Below are 7,772 nucleotides of genomic sequence, written 5' to 3'. Positions count from 1 at the left end.
CGCCACGTGACTGATAAGTGAATATTTAACGTACATTTTGTATGAATTTGGCATTAATTTTTGGTATGTTCTGAGAAGATTAAGCCATATTTGAACTCTTTTGGTGATAATTGCTTAAATATTGATTAAGGTTTCAAAAATTGATAAATGAGTGAATTAATGCGTTAATCTTGTGAATTTGTGAAGGTAATTGATGTATGAAATTCATGCACAAGTTCAAAGGAATATAAGGGTCATCCAGAGGACAAAGTACACAAGAAATTGGGAGCAAAAATGAAAGAAAAGAGAAGAAGTGAAAAACTGGAAAATTGCTCAACACGGATCCGAGCTCGGATCCATGTGTATAAGAGGGATCCGACCCCTCGTCTGTACTTCTGGCGGAGAGCATCCGAGGTCAGGACGATCCGACCTCGGATCCATTATGAAATCCCTCGGATCCTGAAGATCCGAGCTCGGATCCATTTTCACTCCTCGGATCCGAGGCTCGGATCTGTCTCTTTCCTCAGCAAGTGCAACAGCCGTTTTTCTTTACCTTTTTCACAACTTTCCAGCTATTTTGAGGGACAGAAATCGGTGGCACATGCTTCTGCAACAAAAGAGAAGACCAAATGAGTATGGACAAAAGGAAATATCATATCTTTGACTTCTTTTTACAAAATCTGAGTGGAGGAAATTATGAAGTGAGAGGAATGGAATTTCTTCCACCTTTTATGCAGAAACACTGAGGAGAAGCAAGGGCATTACCATACGTAGCTAGTTTTCTTTCTTGTATCTAGTTTTCTCTCTAGATAGGAGTTCTTGGAGAAGAATTGGAGAGCTTCACCTTCAATTGGCTAAGCTTTCTTTTATCTTTCTTATACTTGTACCTTATGAGGTTTTGCATTAATAAACTTGTGAGTTTGATTGTTAAATCATTCATGAGTAGCTAAACTCCTTCATCTAGGGAGTGGATGAAACTTATGGCTAAATAGTATAAATTGAATGTGATTTACACTTGTTATATCTTGTATTAACTTGTCTACTTGTGTAGCTGTGGTTACTTGCTATTGATTGATCACCAATAGTTTGGTTATAGTTGTTATTGTTCAATGAGAATTGGTAATAACAATGGAAACACATAAGTAGAGCTTGAGTTGTATGTTCATGAAAATAGAGATACACTTAGGTGGATTACTTAGCATTTCATGAAATAAAACAGAGTAAGTAGTAGTATTTCACCATGAAAATAGGGAAATCTATATTGCTTTAGGCCATTTCATCATGAAAATGAGACTTGGAAACTTTGGAAATGAATCTCTAGTTAAGCAAGAATAATAGCAAGAAGTAAATCCATTCATTTGTGTTGTTTATGCCATAAGTGGAATCTACATCCCTAGAATCTTCCTTAAGTGAAATTTCTCTAATTGCATTCAGCATCTGTTAAACTAGATTTATATACCAGATTTGTAGATTACAGCATTAGATTTTCTCTGCTCAAATTAATTGTTAGTCTAAATAATAGAGAAAATAAGGGCTTAGTAATTGTTTGAATTGCTCCTCGTGGGATCGACCCGATACACATCTTCTACTACAATTGCGACCTGTATACTTGCAGTCCAACGGGTGTAAAATCGGAATTAAACTTGCATTGATACAAAATATCCCGTCAAGTTTTTGGCGCCGTTGCCGGGGAGCGGCAATATTAGGGCCTCATCATCTCTATTAATTTAGATAAATTTCATTATCTTTATTCAAGTTGTTGAATTAAAAGTATAAAAATTTTCTCTTGTTTTTGTTTGTAGTGTATGCACCGATCAAATCGAGGAGTTGTACATTTCGATCCGGAAATTGAAAGAACATTACGCAGACAAAGGAGGAATACATCACATCAAGAGGAACAAGAGGTTTGGCAGCCAATAGAAGATATCTTGATAGAATTACAATTTGAGGAAGAAATGGCAGAAAATGAATCAAATAGGAGAATTCTGCGAGATTTTGCTTTACCGGGAGCACAAGGATCTCAAACTAGCATTGTAAGACCAACGGTAAACGCTAATAACTTTGAGATAAAACCATCACTGATTCAAATGGTACAACAATCTCAATATGGAGGTAATGCTACTGAGGATCCAAATTCTCACTTGTCAACATTTCTTGAAATTTGTGATACAATTAAGTTTAATGGTGTTAGTGAAGATGCGATTAAACTTCGATTGTTTCCATTTTCACTAAGGGACAAGGCTAAGGTTTGGCTACAATCTCATCCTCCAAATACTTTTACTACTTGGGATGAATTAGCTAAGGCTTTTCTTAATAAATTCTTTCCACCTGGAAAAACTGCTAAATTAAGAATGGATATAACTAGTTTTTCTCAACAGGAAGGAGAGACATTGTATGAAGCTTGGGAGCGCTATCGGGAATTGCAACGAAGATGCCCTCATCATGGTCTACCCGATTGGCTAGTAGTCCAAACATTTTACAATGGTCTCACCTATCCAACAAAGACACATGTAGATGCAGCAGCGGGAGGAGCTTTAATGGGAAAGACAGCTGAGGAAGCTCAGCAATTGATCGAAGAAATGGCTGCTAACAACTACCAATGGGCAAACGAACGAGGTAATTCAAGGAGAACCGCAGGTATGCTTGAAGTAGATACCTTGAATATGTTAAGTGCAAAAATGGATAATGTGGTTAAGATGCTTAATAGGCAAGTTGGTTCTAGTTCTAATCAAGGAGTAGTTGTTGCAAGTTGTACCATTTGCGGCGGAGATCATGATGATTTTATGTGTTCTAGCAGTGAACAGGTTCAATATCTCAACAATTACAACCGTCCACCCCAAAACAATCCATACTCCAATACTTATAATCCAGGATGGCGTAATCACCCGAATTTTGGATGGAAAGATCAAGGGAACCAACAAAGACCAATTAATCCACCAGGTTTTCAACAAAAGCAAACACTGCATGAGTCCAAACCAGCTTGGGAATTGGCAATCGAAAAGCTAGCCAATGCATCAAATGATAAAATTGAAAAGTTAGCTAGTGCCACTACTCAACGGTTTGAAAGAATTGAGGGAAGAATGGAGCAACTCACTAATATGTACAGGAATGTTGAGGTCCAATTAGGCCAAATTGCCAATGCGGTTAATAATCGCAACCAAGGGGATTTACCTAGCAAAACTGAAGTGAACCCAAGGGAGCATGTGAAGGCCATAACCCTCCGTAGTGGTAAGGAATTAGTTGAGCCGCCAGTAGTTGGAAGTGGAAGAGAGTTTGAAAAAAGAGAGAATAAGAAATTGAGTGAGTTAAAAGAGGGAAGCAAGGAAGAAAAAGGGAAAGAAAAGATAGAGGAAAATGAACTGCAAATGGAAGATGCAACACCAATTCCTCTACCGGTGCCATTCCCTCAAAGATTGAAGCCTTCAAGAAATGACAAAGAATTTGAGAAATTTGTCAACATTTTTAAACAATTACATATTAACATTCCTTTTGTGGATGCTATTTTGCAGATTCCTTCGTACGCGAAGTTTCTCAAGGAGATAATGACCAAGAAAAGGAAGTTGGTAGACAGTGAGACAATTGCATTAACAGAAGAATGTAGTGCAATCATACAAAACAAATTGCCACCCAAATTGAAAGATCCAGGGAGTTTTACAGTTCCTTGCACTATCGGTAATGTAGAATTTTCTAAAGCACTTTGTGACCTTGGTGCAAGTGTGTCATTGATCCCTTTAACTGTGGCTAGGCAATTGGGGTTGAAAGAGTTGAAGCGTACTAACATTTCCTTGCAATTGGCTGACAGGTCTATTAGACATCCAATGGGCATATTGGAAAATGTGCTCATTAAAGTGCAGAAATTTATTATTCCTGTCGATTTTGTTGTTTTAGATATGGAGGAAGATGTAAATATACCTATTATACTTGGTAGACCATTTCTGGCCACTGCAGGTACAATAATAGACGTCAAACGAGGTAAGTTTAAGTTTCAAATCGGTGAAGAGGAAGTGGAATTTGATTTGAGTAAAGTAGAGAAATATCCCTCTTTTACCGACCATGTTTATTCGGTTGACATATGTGATGAATTGGCATTAGAAATGAGTCAAGTAAATCTTGATAATGATTCTCTCGAACTTTGTCTTAATGGTATAGGTATACAAGAGGAACAGATTGAAGAAATGACTGAATTTTTGCAAGCACAAATTCCTTATAAAAGGAGAAATGCATACGAGGCATTAGGACTGAGCAAAGGGCTACCTCCACCATCATGTGAGAAAGCACCGCAGCTTGAGCTTAAGCCGCTGCCTAAGCACCTCAAATATGCGTTTCTTGGAGAAAAAGAGACATTGCCTGTGATTGTAAATTCAGCATTAAATGAGGAACAATTAGACAAGCTCTTACGTGTTTTAAGGAAGCATTTAAAGGCTATAGGATGGACAATTTCTGATATCAAAGGAATTAGTCCAACTATTTGTATGCACAGGATTTTATTGGAAGAAAATTCTAAACCAGTGGTTGAGACTCAAAGAAGGTTAAATCCAAACATGAAAGAAGTGGTAAGAGTAGAAATCCTTAAATGGTTGGATGCAGGTATAATTTTTCCAATTTCTGACAGTGTGTGGATTTCTCCTATCCATGTAGTACCAAAGAAAGGGGGGATAACCATAGTACATGGTAAAAATGATGAAATGATTCCCTCTAGAGTTGTGGTTGGTTGGCGAGTCTGTATTGATTACAGAAAATTGAATGCAGCTACTAGGAAGGATCATTTCCCTCTTCCTTTTCTTGATCAAATGGTAGAAAGATTGGCCGGATATGAATTTTATTGTTTCTTGGATGGTTTTTCAGGATACAATCAAATAGTCATTGCACCAGAAGATCAAGAGAAAACTACATTCACTTGTCCTTACGGTACTTTTGCATTTCGAAGGATGCCTTTTGGATTGTGCAATGCACCGGCCACTTTCCAACGATGCATGATGGCAATTTTCTCTGATTTTAATGAGAAAATTATGGAAATCTTCATGGATGATTTTTCTGTATTTGGATCTACTTATGATGATTGTCTTAACAATTTAGATCTAATTTTGCAGAGATGTGAAGAAACAAACCTTGTACTCAATTGGGAAAAATGTCACTTCATGGTTTGTGAAGGTATTGTGTTAGGCCACAGAATTTCCTCAGAAGGTATTGAGGTTGATCAAGCCAAAATAGAGGTTATTGAGAGAATGCCTCCACCAACCAATGTGAAAGGCATTCGTAGCTTTCTTGGACATGTGGGATTCTATCGGCGGTTTATTAAGGATTTCTCCAAGATTGCTAAACCATTATGTGAATTACTTGCAAAAGATGTTCCTTTTCACTTTAATGATGAGTGTGTACTTGCTTTTAATAGGTTGAAGAAGCAACTTGTCTCCGCACCCATCATAGCATCACCGGATTGGAGCTTGCCATTCGAATTAATGTGTGACGCAAGTGATTTTGCAGTTGGGGCTGTTCTTGGGCAAAAACATAATAAGCGACTTCATGTCATTTATTATGCAAGTAAAATGTTAAATGAAACCCAAGTTAACTATGCAACAACAGAGAAGGAGTTGCTAGCAGTGATTTTTGCATTGGATAAATTTAGATCATACTTAGTAGGATCTAAAGTTATCGTTTATACTGACCATGCAGCACTCAAGTATTTGTTAAATAAGAAAGATGCAAAACCGCGATTAATTCGATGGATTTTATTGTTGCAGGAATTTGACTTGGAGATCAAAGATAAAAAAGGATCCGAGAATTTAGTTGCAGATCATCTTTCTAGACTGGAGAACATGCAGCAAGATGACCATTTGTCCATTAAAGAAGAATTTCCAGATGAGTTTTTAATGGCAATTTATAAGTCACCATGGTATGCTGATCTAGTTAACTTTATAGCTAGTGGAGTGATACCAAATGATTTGAATTCTCATCAAAGAAAAAAATTCTTAAATGATGCTAAACATTACTTTTGGGAGGAACCATTCTTTTACAAACATTGTACAGATGGAATAATTAGAAGATGTGTTCCGGAGGAGGAGGTACATAGCATTTTAATGCATTGTCATACTCTTGAAACGGGAGGTCATTTTAGTACTACTAAAACTGTAGCAAAGATATGGCAATCTGGATTTTATTGGCCTACTATGCACCAAGATACTAGAAATTGGGTGAAAAGTTGTGATCAATGCCAAAGAACCGGTAATATCTCAAGAAGGAATGAAATGCCTTTGACTACATATTTGGAAGTTGAGTTATTTGATGTTTGGGGCATTGATTTTATGGGACCATTTCCTAGCTCATATAATAACAAGTACATCCTTTTAGCAGTTGATTATGTCTCTAAATGGGTGGAGGCCATTCCTTCACAAACTAATGAGGCTAAAGTTGTGCTTAAGTTCCTGAAACGGAACATATTTTGTAGGTTTGGAGTCCCAAAGGCAATAATAAGCGACGAAGGTAAGCATTTTTGTAATAAAGCTATTGACACTTTGTTGCTTAAATATGGATGCAGGCATAAAAAGTCACTCCCCTATCATCCTCAAGCTAATGGACAAGCGGAGTTGGCCAACCGGGAAATTAAAATCATTTTGGAGAAAACAGTAAACCGATCAAGAAAGGATTGGTCAAACAAGCTTGAAGATGCTTTATGGGCGTATAGAACGGCATTTAAAACGCCGTTGGGAATGTCTCCATATAAGCTTGTTTATGGGAAAGCATGTCATTTACCTGTGGAAATAGAACATAGAGCTTATTGGGCTGTTAAAGCAATTAACTTTGATCTTAAATCTGCAGGTGAAAAGAGAATGCTTGAGTTAAGCGAATTGGAGGAATTGAGGTTGATTTCGTATGAGAATGTCAAAATTTACAAAGAAAAAGTGAAATTTTGGCATGATAAACACATCCTCCCTAAGCATTTTGAAGAAGGGCAAAAGGTTTTGTTGTTTAACTCAAGGCTTAAATTATTTCCTGGAAAGCTTAAGTCTCGATGGTCCGGTCCATTTGAAGTGGTTCGCATGTTTCCTTATGGAGCAGTGGAAATAAAAGGAGAAAATGGTGCTCCATTCAAAGTAAATGGCCAAAGATTGAAGCTCTATTTGGCCGGAGAAAAAGTTCCTAAAGGAGTAATTTACTCCTTAGGAAATGCAATGGAGGATTAAAGAAGTTATAGGAGAGTCGAGCCAACGACTATAAACAAAAGCGCTTGTTGGGAGGCAACCTAATAATAATTGTGTATTTGTGTGTTTTTATGTGTTTCTTACATTTTGGTGTGATTTAATTAACTAATTAGATGTATTTCACTTGTTTGTAGGAGATACGGGAGTTTTATCATCCATCTTGGAGGTGCACTTGAAGAACATGTTGGCAGGGAGTTTTTCTTACCAGATTGTGTTTTAAGTGCTCAAAATTCCCATGCATATACATACATTGTGCATTTCAAGTATATTTAAGTGAGTTTTGGTGATATCATGGTTATAAAGGCTCATGGACTCATTTGATATACATTTAATGCTCAAAAATGCCATTTTAGTGTAAAAATGCAAAAATGATCAAAGAACCTCACCCCTCGATTTTCAATGTAGATGTGTTTGTTGTGTTTTGAGAGGTTGGATATTATGTTTATGGTATATTACATGTGCATGGGACGTTGGAATTGAGAAAAGGGATGTCCAATGTGTAATTTGGAATTGGCCGAAAAAGGGAGAAAAAGTTTAGAAAAATTGCAGTTTCTGCAATTAGTGCAGAGAAATGAAGATCCGAGCTCGGATCCT

General features: G+C 37.0%; 1 non-coding gene across 1 annotated transcript; it reads right to left on the bottom strand.

Annotated features, from left to right (window-relative positions):
• Positions 1 to 2,321: 2,321 nt before the first annotated feature.
• On the bottom strand, positions 2,322 to 2,428 carry LOC113717495 (small nucleolar RNA R71). The gene has a single exon (XR_003454411.1). It is a non-coding gene; the product is annotated as a small nucleolar RNA R71 (small nucleolar RNA).
• Positions 2,429 to 7,772: the final 5,344 nt, after the last annotated feature.

Source organism: Coffea arabica, chromosome 11c, assembly GCF_036785885.1.
Source record: "Coffea arabica cultivar ET-39 chromosome 11c, Coffea Arabica ET-39 HiFi, whole genome shotgun sequence".
In the NCBI taxonomy this organism is placed as follows: domain Eukaryota; kingdom Viridiplantae; phylum Streptophyta; class Magnoliopsida; order Gentianales; family Rubiaceae; genus Coffea; species Coffea arabica.
The sequence above is the reverse complement of the archived record's forward strand: the minus strand, read 5'-3'. Positions and strand labels throughout refer to the sequence as shown.